Source organism: Anser cygnoides, chromosome 3, assembly GCF_040182565.1.
Source record: "Anser cygnoides isolate HZ-2024a breed goose chromosome 3, Taihu_goose_T2T_genome, whole genome shotgun sequence".
NCBI classification, from domain to species: Eukaryota; Metazoa; Chordata; class Aves; order Anseriformes; family Anatidae; genus Anser; species Anser cygnoides.
The window spans coordinates 83,811,616-83,829,019 of NC_089875.1; the positions used below are offsets into that span (position 1 = coordinate 83,811,616).

The window sequence follows — 17,404 nt, forward strand, 5'->3', positions numbered from 1 at the left end:
CAAAAGCAAACACCAAGCTGCTCTAAATTCTGGGCAGAGGAGATTGGCCAAGGGTGGAGTTGCTGCACATTTTCTTGGAGGGTGAGACTCCCTTCCCATGCCCTGGGCTGGTGATGGTCACCCTAGGGCAGTGACCTGGGGCTCAGCAGGGGAAATGAGCAGCCAGGGGCAGGGGCGGAGGGGGAGTTTCTCAGCCTGGCTCAGTATGAAAGGGAATGCACAGGGTGCTGCACCCTGAGCATCACGTTGAGCATGGGGTGGGTGAGGGAAAGGAGCGGTGAGACAACACGCAGAAGCAGACCTGTTGGACTTGGATCAGAAAACATAACCGGCTGTATAGCGCTGCTGGCTCAGAGTGAGAAAAAACTCCTGCTTCCCAACCCAGGCAAATCTGGGTGTGCACACAGCAACTCTGACTTCAGAGACCTTTTGTCAGCTTCTTTCCAAGGAGATCATAGCCGATAGCTGCGCCGCAGACACTGCTTTTGGAGACCTTGGCTGCAGTGCCACCACACCGACCTGGCTCGATGCTGAGTGTTCGGGGGCAGACCAGGAGTATTCTGCTCTTGGGACCTGGAAAGGAAGCCTGACACGTCCTGAACCCTGGCCGTGTCTTAGGAAAAGCCAAGTATGCTCTTGTGAGTAAACACGATTGACCTAACTTTATCATGCTTTGCACCTCCTACCTACAACAACCTGCATGATGCCCAGGTCTTGTAGCTATTTGGATCCAAAACATTGTTTGGAAAGATACATTTGACCCAGCTATAGCACTGATATTGGTCTCAACTATTTATACCAAGGAACTATTACACTTACAGTGCAAGTATTTTGAGCATATAATGTTTAACTATTCAAATATTTCTGGTTTGTGGTATTCAGAGTCTGTCTCTTGACAATAGTATCACTGCAACTTTCTGATGTTTGGTCAACGGAGGATGACATATCATTACTGCTTCTTGCCAACGTGCAGTATGATGCAGTTAATTAAAGAAAAATAAAATTCATGTGTGATGCTAAAGATCACCTCTGCGACTCCGAATGCACACTGGCATTAAATCAGCTGCGTAATGAAGGGATAATTTCGTTAGCCATTTCAAGCTGAGGCTTATGCAGTCCATTATAAGAAGGAAATGTCATCGTGTGATTTAGCTGAAGGTGATGTCACACTGTATGGTCTATAATTTAGGACAGATTTCCAATAATATTTTGATTTGATGTCTCTGACATATGGACTTGAATGGTCAGACTTTGGCTTCTGAGCACCCTTAAGCATGGGGGTGCAAAAATAGCCGGAGATGTCAAGGGAATGGCCGACAGCCTCGCTGCCCCGCACATCTCTAGCTGTCAAAACAACTTTTGGGGTGGTATTTGCTGTATTCGCACGAGTAACAGCTGCACACACACAGCAGCCTCACCCTGACCAGACCTGAGCAACAGAGAGTAGGAAGTGTGAGAGCAGGTGTGTGCCCCGCTCACCCCCACCACTCTGAGGGAAAACCATCAGGAAAACTGTGGCTTTTGAACGAGTAAAGGCGGTACGGTAGAGTTACCTCTGGTAAACACACACCTGCAGAGAGACAGGCTGCTATATCCAGAGCATCAGAGGTTTAATGCAAAATGTTGCAGGAAACAACAAAAAAAATTTGCATCACTTAAGCATGGCAAATTTAAGGTTGCCTTTGAATAAAAAAAAAATTAAAAAAAAATAAAAGACAAAACTTCAAGACCTCAGAGGACAACATTTCACTTGCCCTCTGTCTCCATGACCTCTGCTAGGAAGTCCATTTCACCAGTGTCCTGAACGCAACTGGCCTGTGCTGTGAGCCAGGAAAATAACTTATAGGTCCATACTCCAGCCTGTTGGTGCCCTGTGAGCTCCCAGCAGGGCTGATCACCTCAGACCTCAGTTCCCATCTCCCTGCCCTGCCAGCCTTGCACACCCCAGCTCTCCAACCTCTCACATTTTGAACTCATGGAATCACAGAATAGTTTGGGTTGGAAGGGACCCTAAAGACCACCCAGTTCCACCCCCTTCCATGGGCAGGGACACCTCCCACCAGCCCAGGTTGCCCAAAGGCCCATCCAGCTTGGCCTTGAGCACCTCCAGGGATGGGGCATCCACAGCTTCTCTGGGCAACCTGTGCTAGGGCCTCACCACCCTCTGAGGGAAGAATTTCTTCCTTATAGCTAGTTTAACATACCCTCTTTCCATTTAAAACCATTACCCCTTGTCTTATCACTGCATTGCCTGACAGAGTCCCTCCCCAGCTTTCCTGTAGGCCCCCTTTAGGAGCTGGAAGGCCGCTTTAAGGCCTCCCTAAGTCCGGAGTGCAAGCAAAACTCTGTGGTGAGGAGGTGCTTGCACAAGATCTGCAGAGGAAAAAGGATGACAACCCACAGAGGGGTAAGCCAATCCACCACTGGGTGTGGGGCCAGAGCAAGAATCACAGAAAATGGGAGCGTTTCCAGAAAGGGCACCAGCCGCATCATTCATCCCTGACACAGTTATGCAGCTGTTACTTAAGCCAGTCCTTGTCATGCCATAGCTCCCTGATAGTATCAGGAACTGCACGCACATTTGTCAAAACAGGATGACATCTAAAGATAGCATTGAACCTAAGGGGAAGGAATTTAAAAGAAAACAAGTCACCATGGCTACGGGGTAGGGTAAGAAAAGTGTTCCCTATGTGTGGAAATCTGACTTCGTTGACCTTTGCTGATATGGACCCTTGAAACAGCACCGATCTGCGTCCAGACAGCAAAAGGGAAATGATGGAGTCCCAGCAACAAGTGAAGATATTTTAATGGTCAAGGTTGCACAATGCAGCTGGTGCAGGCCCAACACTGCTGCGGAGGCCAGGGATTCAGCGCAGGGGGACGGGGACTTTTAGTCGCAGCGCCAGCGGCACCAGCAGTGCAGGTGAACACACCGACACCTCCACCCCAAGGACAGGCACCTCCACCAGCCCTCCAGGCACCACGGCCAAGCCTCTGCCACAGCTCAGAGCCACGATTCAGCAGTATCCCAAAGCCAGCCTCAGTATGCCTCATGCCAAGCCAAATGCCACACAGTGCAAAGCTTGGATAAATCAGCTCTGGCTGCTCACGTTTGTTTAGAAACACTGATGGGCTAACCTTGCATGACCATACCTGATGCTGGTGGGGGCACTGCTTGCTCCTCACTCACCCCCTGTCCAGGGCAAGAGGGGAAGGTGGCAGGGATGGCTCACACCTTCCACAGCCACTACGTCTCCTCCTGCTGCCACAAGCATTGCCACGCTGCTGTGGTTTGTGGTCTTCCTGGCACTTCAGTGGTCCCAGGTCTGACCTGGAGAAGGGTTTCTTCTGCACCTCTCAGTCTGAGAGGATACCTTACACCTCTCCACAACACTTCAGCATCACAGGTAGCTCTAGGGGAACACCTCACACATAAGGCTTCTGACACAGATGAAGCTGGCTGTATTACCAAAGTAAAAGCACAGTAGAAACATTTGTCCACACAGGCAAATCCAAAGCAAGTCCATCAGGAAACGCTTTTTACTGTGAGGGTGGCTGACCACTGGAACAGGTTGCCCAGAGAGGTGGTGGAGTCTCCTCCTTGGAGACCTTCAAAAGCCACCTGGATGTGGTGCTGGGCAGCCTGCTCTGGGTGGCCCTGCTTGGGCTGGGGTTGGAGCAGGTGGCCTCCAGAGGGCCCTGCCAGCATCCACTGTTCTGGGATTCTGTCTTCTCTTCCCTGCCTCCTGCATGCCTCTATTTCAAACCTTGTGAGCACTCCGTCACTTTAGTATCCACCATTCGCTTCTGTGTGATGACATGAAACACAAAACAAGGATGTTTAACTGGGAACTACTGGTGCTATATGTCCCCCAGATTCTCTTGAGCTGTGTGGCCAAGAAAGTTCTGCTTTGGTGACTTTGAAGAGAAAGTCCCTACAAATCCTCTTTCTCCTGAATTTTTCATGTAGTGTTTTGGTGGTGTGGCCTTTCTTGCCAAGGCAGCCTGTGCCAGGCTATGGCCAGATGGGGTTCCCTGCAAATTTTCAGAAAAACATCACTTCCACAGTGAGCTCAAAACAGTGTCATATAGCCTAAACTGTGATGAACTGATGAAAGTTTGTTCTGATGATGTAATCCTGACCGTGTTAGGTAACACTGAAGGGTGGCATTGCCATGGAAACACAGATTTTGCAATCCTCCCTTTTCTAGCTTACTCATGCACTTTAACTTAAACACAGCTGTATCGTCCCTTTTATTTTCAGTAAAGTCCCTCTTTGTGTTTCTGACTGGTCTCTATCCTCTTACTACTAAGGAACAGTACATCCTGAAAGTTTTATATTTACTGCACACAGGTAACAGACACAACAGGCTGAATATACAGCAGTGGAAAATTACTGTACAGAAGAGAGGGTTTACACTTGTGCCTTGCTCTCCAGCCAGCGGCGGGTTTCTCTGTGAATGAGGAAGGACACTAAATGTGCTTTAGCTCTCTAAAATGTACCTCTGTTAACCCAGGCCAGTGCAGGCACTGCTCCGAAGTCCCACATCCTTTCTCCTAAATGCTAGATCATCATTTCAGCTATGTAGACATTAACCAATTAAAAAATAAATAAATAAAAAATCGACTTCAGCTTCAACTTCAAAAACCCCTTCAGCTTTCACTTCCCACTCTTCTGACATCATCCTTTCAGTATCTCTCCAGCCATCACAGAGTCCAGCCAGAGGAAGACCTAACAAATGCAGAAACAGACAATGAACTTTCCCAGAATTTCTTTATCTGTTGCAAACAAGTCAGCCAGTAAAATGCAGTGGAAAAGGACCAACTTTTCGCTATATTTTTAATTTGCTACACACCTTCAAGATATGAGTTAAAGCTACAAATGGTTATACTGTGTATAATGGAACCAAACGGATGACCGAGACTACAAACAGTTTTTATTGTTTACATGTGGCCACTGTGTAACGTAAAGCACCCAACCATTTATCTCCCCAAACCACTTATATCAATTCATTAGAAGGCAGTGGGTATTTTGCAGTTGCCGATCATTTTTTTCAGAACTATGTTGCAATACAGTTTTTAGCAGGGAAATTCATCAAAAGTATTTACAGTTGGTTGAAAGTTCAGAGGGGCAAGATAGGAATTCAGATTAACTGGAAATCTAAACAAATGTAAAGGAAAATAAGGATCAGATTCCAAAAACCTTCCAGTCTACATTGCAAGCGTAACAAATGTTCTTGATTTGTGTTGGTTGTTAAAGAAGTGTAAATTCCAGGATAAATTGATGTAGCTCCTGGGATGAATAAAATCAATAGTGTAATAACATGGAGTTAATACCAAGCTGACATTGATTGAGAATGAGTGCATTGAATTTGAGGTCTCCTTCCATGCACAAGGAGATACTAGTAAATCAGAGCCAGATTGCCAATTAAACCTTGTTATTTCAGGGCAGAGCAGAATAAAATAATGTGTGATGAAGAGAGTATCCTGAGAGTAAAGCTATCCAGGTGGAAGCTGAGTATGCAGGAAGTCTGTGGTTTCTGAACAGCAGCATTTGAAGAAGTCAATAACGCTCTCGGAAGGCTTGCAGAACCCGACTGTGCATGGCATCCTTTCCCATAGTTACTTGTGTACAAACAAAGCTAGTGGGGCTAGGTTAGAAGCAAAAGAACTTTACCCCAAAGAACGGGGTCCCAGATCACAAATTAGTCTTTGCAATCTGTCTCTTACATTATTGCATTCCCTTAGCGTACGGTGAGACTGGTTGATTAATGGGTCTGTTCCAGCTTCCACTAGAGCTGTTCCCTGGGTATGTTCAGTGTTGTTGCTGCATATCCTTCAGTCCTGTCAGGGTGCAGAGTCAACACTAAGTGAGCTCTGATCCTCTCTGGGCACCCTGCTGAGAGCAACTGAGGACTAATGGGGGGAGTTTTTGGTTGCTGGCATACTAACTTACACTTCAAATCCCCAGAAAGGTTTAGATAACTAGGTTTTGATGAGAAATCAAAAATAAAATCCACACTGAGCATGCACAACAGAATGAACAAATGAGGTCTGGTTTCTTATGTGTCTCTCTGTCCCCCTTTCCTCTTCACCACTGGGATCCTCTGGTATCTGGCAAGACTTCTCTTTCAGCAGAGGTGATATCTGAAGCATTACTCACTCTCCTCTACTCAGCTCCCAATTTTCTGGAAACTTGATTGAACTTTGATGTCACCGAAACCTCTACACTTCAGTGACTCTTGGCTGAAGCTGGGCATCAGGGTCAGAAGTCACTGGGAGGAGCAAAGAGGCAGATACACAGGCACAGGGCATGAACTGTGAGCCAGGTTTAAAAAATGTTCCCTTTATTATGATAAATGGAGCAGATTAGTTTTGAGGCAGGGAAGGGAGAATGACTGTGGAAGCTCAGGGTGCTGCGGTGTCTCTGCAATCGTCTTTTGGAGCAGACAGGTATGCAGAAAGCCATCACTGAGCCTAACCTTGGGCTTCTCACTTCTAGCCCTCTGCCTCAAGAAAACACAAACAAAACTCTCTTTTCCTACAGCTGTAGGACTTGCACATCAGCTGGATGACTCCTCCAATAAAATGCACAGACATTTGTTCAGAGAGATCACAACCTCTCCTTCTAAAGAAAATCTCTCCCAGGCAGAGACCCCCACGCAGCCTGTCTCTGTGGGCAACTCATTCATGCCCAGGGTTTGCGACAGCCCCGGACTTTCTGTGATGTCCGTGTTGGGATCTGCACTGCATGCACTGCTGGTGATGAATAATTATTTGACCAATTACCAAACTCATCAGACTGGCTTCTACGCATGTACACCCCAAGATGCATCGGACCAGAGGCTTTCACAAGGATGACCATCTGACCTTGCTTCCACTTGGGTCCGCTTCAAGTTTGGTCCCCAGCTTCAGCACCAATGGGAGACGAACCCTACATGCTCCTCAGGGTTTCATGCCAGATCCCAGTGTCTTCTAATTGCAGTTCGCTGCTGTGTATAACGATAGAGGCTGGTGAGTAATGAGGGAGAGAAGATGTCAGACAAGAATGCCCTTGAAATAGGCTGTTCTAATGCTATCGTGTTGGGATCAGGAGAAGCGCATTATCCTCAAGTTTGTGTGAATGAACCAGGGCTATTTGGCAGCTCTGTAATTCATTCAGCTTTTTTTTTTTTTTTTTTTTCTCCTCAGAGTAAAACACCAAACTCATTCATTATAGTTGGCTTCAGGGCTCTTGGGAGCCACCCTGAAAGCTCTCCATCTTCAGCATGGACAGCTAATCTGGACAAATAATTTCAAACAGTTTAAGAAGCAGTTTGACCCCCCAAGGAAAATAACTGAAGGTCAAAGGGACATCTTGGTGTGTATCTGCGGAAAATATAAATTGAGTTGTTTATTCCTTCTCTCTGGAGCCTAGCAAGGTTCAAATTCAGTTTATAAGCTTATCACCAAAATTCATTTTATATGGTACCTTAAACATAAACTCCCACTCAGCCCGATCAAAGCTTTTTCCAGCACGAAGCAGCTGAGCTACAATCAGCCCCCTTGTTCAGTTGGCCAAGGCAGTGTTCTTAATCAGTATAAAAACATGAGGAGTCAAGTGGTGGTTTTTAATAAAACGGGTTTGATCGACTTCCAAGGAGGTGGCAGAGGTCTATGGAAAGAAACATTCCTGCCAGCTCCTCCGAAATGCGTGTGAGCCCCGTGGAGTGCCAGGGAGCAAGAGGACCCCGCGGCTCGCTGATGACTGGCCTCATTATCCTAGGCAGAGGGTGCACCCCCTAACCCTTCGCTCTAATCCACCTCCAGCCTCAACTCCTCGAGTTCCCTACTCCCGAAAACTCATTTATCTCGGCTCCTTCCACTGGAAAACAGTCAAGCCCCTGGGCTTTGCCAGAGATCAAAGTGTGATTGCTCCAGTTGCCTCGGTTTCAAAATCTATCGCTTCTTTAGATGCCGTTGCTGCTTATTCAGACAAAGCAGGCTCTATGCTGAAAGGAAAGTCCACAGCAGCTGCAGATTAGAAACTGGGCAAAGTACAGGAAGGGATGCCTGCAGGACAGCATCCTCCTCTCCTCCTGGACATTCGCTCAGTTGCTTAAGTGAGAGCCGAGGTACCCCAAGAGCACTGCAGGGACATGGCTGTCCCCAGCAGCCGTTTGTTGGTGGCACTGCTACAACGCAGGACCATAGATGACAGCCTCTGCGTGGTGGTCATGCCACATGCACCCAGATTTGCCCCACAGAACTGTGCATCTGGCTGGGAGCTCATGCCCTCTTTTGAACTTACTGACATAGAGTTAACATCACTGGGGAGCTCCCTGAAGCCACAGCCCTGTACGGCACAGGCAGGGAGAAAAGCCACGTCCTGGGTTGTTTGGGGCAGAGCACCGATCGTCCTGAGCACACGGGGGGATTGTTTCTGTCAGGGGCCAAGGCTTCGGTGTGCTTTGGTGTTGTCACACAGCTGGATCTCTCTGCATTACAACACGGAAGAATCAGGACAACGCCGTCCTGTAATCGACTCCCTGATGATCTCCCAGCCTTTCTGAAATTTCTGTGCTACAAATTGTGTTATTCCAAAAAAATTCAAGCACTGACTGCCAGAAACCATTTTACAACCCTAAGAATAGCTCAGATGTCTGTCTCTGAATGGCTAAAATAAAGATCATCACAAAACATTCATGGCACAGAGAATAAGAACCAGTGGGGAAAATGAGGCTGTAATGAAATAAAATGATTCTTTGGATTAGCTCTGGACTTCAAACATTTAGGGCCAGAAAATTAATGTGAATTAAATTCCGATCCATGCAATTAAGTTACAGTGAGAGGGCAGCAAGGCCATTTTAGATCCACGTGCTGGTAAAAAGAAAAAGAAATAACTAATGAAGATGTACTTCTGCATTCATGACATCCTCTCCTCTCTCCAAAAGGCTGTCAGAAGAAGTTAGCAAAAAAACCAATGTAACTGAGATTGTTTGAGCAAGATAGCTTGCTGACATGACCTATTCACACATAAAAGTCATCAGCAAACATTTCAGCCTAGAAAACCACTCGGATTTGGCAGCAAGACCTTTCTTCCCTTTGGAACTGTGCTTGAAACTAAACATCCTTTGCAGGCATCAGCCTTGTTAGGCACATTACTGTCCCAAGGAGTTTAATCACTAAAGCCATAATCTCTCTTTGGGATAATTTGGGCAGATTCTTCTCTCGCTGAAGAGCCATTGGAAGAAATCTCTAGTTTCAGGACCTACATGCATCATCTCAATTTTTGAAATCACCTCTATGTTCTATTCCTGTCTTTATGCCATCACTATCACTTTCGTAAATAGAACAGAGTCTGCTTTTTGCTGTTGTTGTAGTTGTTTGTTTTGTTGTTGTTGTTTCAGATCTTCAGCAGAGAAAGTGAAATTGAGTAGATGCATATGGAAGTAGCCAAATCTCGAGAACCTCTTCCCGGGAGGCTGGCTGTCTGCTCCCTGATTCATTCTCTCTCCATCCATGTCACCACGATGTCTGGAAGCCTACAGAAGTCTACGCACAATGTGCAAAGCCTCTAAGTGCTGTAGCCAGTGCTTTTGTATACAAAGTATTCTGTTTAAAGGAAAAGCTAAGTGAATTACTAGATAAAGAAATAGAAATTAAGTACTGCTGCCTCTCATTTCTGCCTCGTTAACTGCCCATTAAACTTATGCTCCTTGTGCATCCACCTCTCTTATCACCACACAGTGACAGGCAACTCAGATTTCCCCCTGCAATCCTGACCGCCTTGCCCATATCACTGGCCTCAGGGCTCCGACCAGGTGTGCTCTCCACCTTGGCACCCACACAGCCCATCTCCATCGTGGTGCTTCCAACCAGCTTCTTCCTGCTTGCTAACAGAAGAGTTCTTGTGTTCAGTTACAACCGCCATGCTACTGAATCACTGACAGATGCAGGACAGGACTTGAGTCAGGAGATTTCTAGGAATAGTACATCTTTCCTGTGCTGCTGAACTGCCTCTCTCTGAAATGCTTGTGAACTAGGGATTTGAAGAACCCTTCTGTTATTGTGTTCACCATGCAAGATGCATCCTGATTCCAGGTAATGAGATCTCATCATTCACTTTCCTAAAAAATAAAAATAAAAATGCCTTGTTCACTCAGTTCTTTGTAATGCTACGAGTTTTGTATCAGTGTGTGTAAAATATTGCTCACCTGCATTTATCACCTGTACATACAGTGAGATAAAATGTTTTTACAGGGTAGTTTGTTGTACCGTCATTGAAGAAGGCAGCTGACAACCTCATTCAGCTCCTGCAAAGCCTTGCCAACGAGACTTAGAGATGATCAGTTTTGACGCACTGTTCGGTCTTAGTCACGATATTAATTGCGCTCTGTGTGAGATAACAACAGGTTTGATCCTGCACCTTTGAGAACAATGAGAGGTTTGTCATCGGTTTCTGAAGGAACAGGATGGAGATTTCATTCTTTCTTCATTTTTGTTTCGTCCAAGTGAGAGGAATCATGTAGGATAGCAAAGGGAGTAGTCCAGCTTAAAGCCCTCATTCTTCCCAGCTCATGCTGGTCACTAGTTGGTGACATGGCTAACTAGTGACCTAGTTATCAGTAGGACAGTGATAAATGTCCACAGTGAATGATTTAATCTGTTTTACTACAGTATTTCTTGCACCTCCCATAGCAGCCAGTGCTCGTTGTCTGAAGCAAGATACCAAACTTCATCACTCTCAACTAGCACAGCAGCCCAAGGCTTCCTATAAATGAGGGTACATTTTTGTCTTTGCCTGCCAGGCTGGATGCAATATCTGTGAGAATACTCACCGATTGTTCCCTCCTTGCAGCCTCTGCAAAAGTAAGCCGATGATTCACCCAACACCGATCAAGCATGGGAATGGGCAGCCCAGGGAAGTGGTGGAGTGCATGTCCCTATAGTTATTTAAGAGACGTGTGGATGTGGCACTGAAGGACAAGGTTTAGTGATGGGACTCAGTAGGCTGGGTTGATGGTTGGACTTGATCTTGAAGGTCTTTCCCAACCTAGGTGATTCTATGATTCTGTGATTCGCGTACTTGCAGCGTGGTGCCCCAGCCTCTCTTCTGCTGCATGAGCCCAGGCAATCCTGGACTGGCCAAGCAAGTGAATTCTGGAGGGCAAAGCAGCGGAAAGGCACAAAGGAGACAGGGAATTGTAGGGGTTGTCTCACCCACCATAAGGTCAGCTGCAGGGTTAGAGGTACCCAAGCTTCATTGTCTGCAGGTCTGAGTGCTGTGCTCCTCCCCATCCGGCATGGAGAGTGAGCTGCCTAATGAGTCACTGCCAAAGAAACTCAGGGGACCTGCACTTAAATTTGGACAGAGCGACTTCTCAGTGCTGGCTGGGGGATTTGAACACAAGCACGAATAATTATGCAAGGGACACGAGTCACGAGACCTCTGGTGAAAGAAGGAAAAGGAGGCACAGTCAGAATATAATGCTCAGATCCTAAGAAGAGGATCAGGTTGTGTTAATGTAGTTAGGTATGTGAATAGTGTGAAAGATGTTTCAGGCGTTTCCATGAGCCGGATCCATGTAACCACACGCTGGATAAAGCTGACAGATCTGTGTGTGGCTCTGTTGTGCTTTAGGGCATTGTCCCACCCCTGATGCTGTGCTGGAGAGGAAGGTGACATCCCCCCCAGGGGACGCCTAGCTTGTCATGCAACAGCACCTATATTTTCCCAACCAAAGCCGGCACCAGCCACTTTGCCAGGAATGGGAGAGCCACACCCCATCTCCAGAAGAAGAGGGGATTGCAACAAGCATCCCTGAAAAAATGTGCAGCTCATAATGGCTGCAGGCCACAGCAGGCCATTTTCTATCCTTCAATTAGCGATCTTCCACATGACTCACCAGCGAGCGCGGCAGCAAGGGACCTGCAATCTGCAAGGGCCATATCTAAGTATTCATTGACAGGACTGGTAGCACCACTTTTTTTTTAAGATTGCCCAACTCGTCTTTATAAGAGCCCATTTTTAGTTGCTCACAGCTCTGCCAGCCCTTTATCAGTTCCAGCTGACGTGTTTCAAGCTTCGTGCTTGCCTACAGCTCATTGCTTGCTTGTTGGGCTTGGGGGTTTGGTTTGGTTGAGTTTGGGGAGGATATCTTACTTTCCGTTTAACCAGTTCAGCTGTTTCCAAGAGTGATCTTCGTGAAAGAAAGAAAGAAAGAAAGAAAGAAAGAAAGAAAGAAAGAAAGAAAGAAAGAAAGAAAGAAAGAAAGAAAGAAAGAAAGAAAGAAAGAAAGAAAGAAAGAAAGAAAGAAAGAATCAGATTGTTTTCTTCCTACGATTGTTCCCTGTGGCAGAGTACTGATATTTGTTGATGGTCCTCGGGTTGTGAATCTGCCGTGAAAGACCATGCCAAATGATCTCCTGGTGGTAATCAGATCACAAACAAGCTACTGTATGGGGTCACAGTAGGTGAGTAGGTGAAGATGGCCCTTCCTTACCGTGGCTACTCCCAACTGCACCAACAGCATGGGAGCAGTCATCTGATTGCAACTCTGAAATCCCAGTAGTGAGGCTGTCCCAAAAAAGCCTAACGAGGGAAGGCTGAGGAATCTGAGATGAGTGCTGGAGCAGGAGAGAAGGGCTCAGTGACTTGGGGCTTCATGCAGAAGCTGGGGACACACGAGTGTCTGCAAATCAGAGAGTGCACCCTGAAGGCATGATGTGATCCACTCCTTCCCTGCAAGGGTGAAGTCTACTTGGACCAAGACTGAGAGAATGACCTGTGAGCCTGTCGTTGCTATCTGCCTCTGTCATCAGCTTTCTTTTAGTTCACAGAGACGAGCCCTGCCAGCTCCTACAAACTAATTTAGAAGAGGCTCTAACTAATTTTGGGAGGTTAATACGTTCCATATGCTCGGGGCAGATACGTGAGAATGATAGGCATGTGGCTGCTTTTCGGACCTGGGAGATTGTTGTGCCAGAAAGCCACCATCAATCAATCAATTAGCATTGATTAATTAGAGGGGAGATGAAGGACAGTAAAGATACTGTAATCCTGTTTTCTGAACAATGGATCTGAGCACGTGTAAGGTCCAAGCATTCCTGAGCCAGGAGGTGTTTGGAGCGGGGTCAGAGACTGCATGTGTTGGGAATAGCATCTGAGGGGAAGAGGAGGTGTGTCTTGGAGGAGGAAGAAAGGATGAGGCTTTCTGAAGTGAGATCAGGCAACTATAAAGAGGGAACGGGTGGTAGAAGAGGGGAAAGGAGCTAGAGGGCTAAAGCTAGGGAAGGGGAGAGAGTACAGCAAGGGAGAGGTACTTGGATGGGGGTGGAGGTGGGGGGCAAGCCTGTCCAGTTCTCACTTTCCCCCATGGCTGACTGGAACAGGACTAGCTTTTCTTACCTCCCAGCTCCAGTCCCACCTGCACTGTCTCATACTTGAGGGCCCCTGCCACAACCAGGCTGCAATGGGGAAAAAGCAGATAGCAGTTCATGAATCCCCCGCTGGGGTACCTGCTGGTCCCCACACCTGCACAAGGGTGTGATGGGATCAGCTTGGACAGGTATTTGCAGCACCAGAGGGCACCAGATAGCAAGGAGCAGGTGTTAACTGGGTCCTTGGGGCTACAGAGCTAAGGGGGACGAGCTGGAAAAGCAGATGGGAAGGGCTATGTGCCACAGGTGGCAACATCAAGAAGCATACCTAGTTTTTCATTTGCTCTTTGGAACCAATTTGGAATAAATCTCAAGGTGCATGGCTCCTGGAATTTCTCTCTCTGCCCTATCAAATTAAGAAAATGAGACTACAACGTAAATTTAACTCTACCTCCTCTGAACTGGGCATGTCTATAATGCATGTATCCCAAACACGGCTTTGCAGAAAGTGTAAAACACTTCGAAGAAAAGGAAACCACCAGAGCTACTTCTCTTTGCAAGCACGGTGAAACTTGTTCTGCTGATCTGTACGGTCAGGACTCATTTACAGCCCTAGAAGCAATCAGACACCTGGGAAAACCTTTCAGCCCTTGCACTGTCTCTTGCAGCCCCCTCAGCCCTATGCAAAAGACATCATCTGCACTCCAGGGATGTCTGTCACTGAAGCCATCAGCCTCAGTCATTTTCCTTTCCCCTGTTAACAAGCACGGTGGCCAGAGGGCCCAGAGGCACTCCAGGTGACACACATCTGATACCATCGCTTCAGCTCTGGAAAAATTAGGCTTCCTTTTTTCCCTCTGTGTCCTTGTGCTTCTGAAATTAGATTTCCTTAGATGTAGGGTAATTAATATGAGTCCTCTCCTCGAAAAAGGCACTTTAGTCAGTCTGCAGACCTAACTCTCCAGCTGCATGACAGAGACAAGCATTACATCTTTCATGCGCAGCCTGCTCCAAACCGAGACTCGGGACTCTAATGGACTCTTGAAGAGAAGCAGCTGTGGCAAAAGCAGGCTCTCAGCCTGCAAAACAGTCGGGGGAAGAGCAAATACTCTACCTGGCATGATGATTTATGGATGCGTTCAGAGCAAGACTTTCAACTGTTCCCCAACTACACAGCTATCTTCTCTATCTCCTCTACAAACCGTATCTTCTAAATCCCCCATTTAGCCTCTCTCCCCCTAAGCTCTTTAGTCAGGTCACTTCATTTTTAGCCTTGGGTTTTGTCACAGCGACTGCTCAGAGCAAGGGAGGCCTCCTTTGCAGAGGTCACCTCAGTGTCTTTCAGCCAAATTATCTGCTGTGGCTCTGACAGCTCCTCATTTAAACTCACTTTCGTATTGCTCTGCTTGAGTTTCACAGCGAGCAGGGCCACCAAGAGTGAGAGGATGTGGTTTACCAATCACATCAGCGATTAGAAACACCTTGTTTTGGAAGGAAAACTAAGAAAAACATGAGGATGCTGCTGAATAGTAATAAGTACTCAGAAAACCTTGATGTGTCATCTTAATCATCTTCCTATTCATGAATGCACTTGAAACCTCTTGCAAGGTTATGATAAGGAGTCACTCACCAGCGTTACCAGAAGACAAAGCGTTCTGTTTTTTCAGAGCAGCAAGTTACAACACGCGAGCGAACGCTGTGTGCAGAACACTTTTCACCTCCACGTTCCCATCCAGAACTGTATTTACCCTTGATAAATGATGAACTATGTCCTACAGCTGCGCTACATATTTCAGCCTAACAAGGGCAGGAGTAAGGTCACAGCGATTCTAGAGCGCTGTCTGTCGAGACAAAGGGACTTGGACTGGACCGTGTGCTCTGTGTTTCGTGCCACCCAGCTTTCTGCTGTTTCCCCTGTCCCTTGTTTCCCTGGGGACATACCAACAGTTTACGGACACTGCTCCGCAGCTAGGCTTGGCCAGCTCATGCGCTTCTCCCTTCTTCTACCGAACACTGTCTTGTTCCTTTAAACCCTGCTTAACCTTACTTTGGTTCCTGTTTCTGTGCAGGGCCCATACACCAACAGAGAAGTGAAAGCGGCTATTTCTGTTTCTTTCCACAGCGCTGAGCAGTGCCACTGAATGGCTGAAAATGAGTAAGGGCCAGAGACATAGCCAAGAGGCTGAGTGGACTTCCAGATCCACTCGGTTCCAGCTCAAAACACAGGGGACCCTTGTAGGAACCCTCTGGTGCAAAACTTCAAGCCCTCCTCTGGTAATGGGAGTTTGCTCCACTGCCAGCAACGCATGGGCAGGCCCCAAAGGAGCTGAGCGCCCAGGTGGGCCTCACCTCGCTGAACACGAGCTGTCTAGTAAGTTCAGGTCGTCATCGAGGCCTCCTCAGCACGCAACGCATGAAGACAGAAAAAGAAGAGCTCATCACACCCATTTTATACTTATTTTGGGCTGGAACTAACTGTTCCTGGAAGGTGCCTCTGTCTCCACAGGGAGTGGAGACCAGCTGAGGCTAGATGGCGAGCTATCAGATGGCTGGGGTTAGGTGAAAGGAATCTAAACCATCCTGAATGGCTATGTTTATCTGGGTCTTCTGCCAGTCCATGCATTTGTATTCAGGATCTCCTGGTGCTTTTACTTGTAAGGCATCCAGAGGGGTGTTAGGTGGTGCCTCTAGTGACCTGATGTCTCTGTTGCTTTCTGGATGGTTTTGTTCTCTGGGAGTTACATGCCTTTAACCAGGAATGTAATTCTAGAAGCCCAAAGAAGCTGGAGAAGCAAGAGAAGAGGTTGCATCTCCCCTGCTCTTAATGGTGTCTGAAGAATTAAGGCCCAAAAGTGCCTTAAATGAGTGAGAAGCGTATTTGATGACTCCTGATTTCCTATGGATTTGTGTTTATGACTTATATCTCGGATGCCTAATAATGTACAAATGCCAATTACAGCTTCTCCCACACCTGGGGAGGTCATAATGTTCCACTCCCATGTAAATTGTCTGATGTCAACCACGAGTTCTGCTTGAGCTTTTCTGACAGAGGAGGCACGTGCAGGGTATGTCTCTTCTAGAGAGCCAGCTATTTTCCTGACTGGAATTGGCCTTTGAGTTCAAAGATCTGGGCAGGATGGCAGAAATATCTAGCTAGACTTCCAGCAAATGCAGCAAGCCTCTCAAAAACACAAAAAGGACCCAATTGCCCATTCATACTGTGAAAAGTAAACGAAGAATGCAAATACTTTTTCCTCTGCACAACTTCCAGTGAAAAGTTTTCTTCACCTCTGCCTTTTTTCCCCGTTACCTCACACCTTCGAAGGTATGGGCTTGGCATGTGGTAGGAAGAGAGCAGTTGTTTTTGTTATTTAGATACAAGGCATCTTAAAATATGCTAGTTACTGCTGAGTCGGGTGAAGAAGGCTTCCAGATGGAAAATAGTGCCTCCCTTTCCAAAGGAAAAAAAAAAAAAAAAAAAAAGGTAAGTACTTAGAAAGGTAAAGGGCAATTCAGTCCTTTGTATGCTCATATCATAAAACTGAATAAGAAATAATTACCATAAGTGAGGCAACCAGTTCCTACACCCTCTGCAACCTGGATGACATCCTTCTGTGTCATCAAAATAAAAGTTACTTGCACAAAACACATTACTGACTACCTTATCTCAGTCACCTGATCTCGCACATACAAAAGGAGAAGACCAAGGTCTTCTAAATCATGTCTCTGTGCAAAGAAATGAATTACAAAGGTTTTAACTCCATTTCTTTCTCCCAAACTATTGGCATTAGGACAGGCATGTGATTTTATCCCTAAACAGGGTGTTCCTTAGGCTCTTTGCCAATTTAATTGGCTTATTCATATCCTTCCCTTCCAGATTACCTCAGGGTGATTTACATGTTGGAGGCCTATAAACTGTGATGATTCAGTGCATGAAAACCAAAAACATTGTTCAGTGTCTGACAGGGTCCTCACCGCCTTTTGCCCCCAAATTAATTGTTCTTATTGGGACAACATAACTAATAATCAACCTCTGACATCA

General features: G+C 46.6%; 1 long non-coding RNA gene across 4 annotated transcripts in view; it reads right to left on the bottom strand.

Moving 5' to 3' along the window:
• Positions 1-17,404, bottom strand: part of LOC136790479 (uncharacterized) — a 32,172-nt gene that overhangs the window by 12,540 nt on the left and 2,228 nt on the right. The window contains exons 2-3 of one of the 4 annotated variants that reach the window (XR_010830476.1): positions 8,291-8,477; positions 6,871-7,011 (exon numbers count right to left, since the gene is read on the bottom strand). The exons of 2 other annotated variants lie outside the window; for them this stretch is intronic. This is a non-coding gene — a long non-coding RNA (uncharacterized lncRNA). The remainder of the gene's footprint in view (positions 1-6,870; positions 7,012-8,290; positions 8,478-17,404) is intronic. One more of the 4 variants, XR_010830478.1, reaches the window with a different exon arrangement.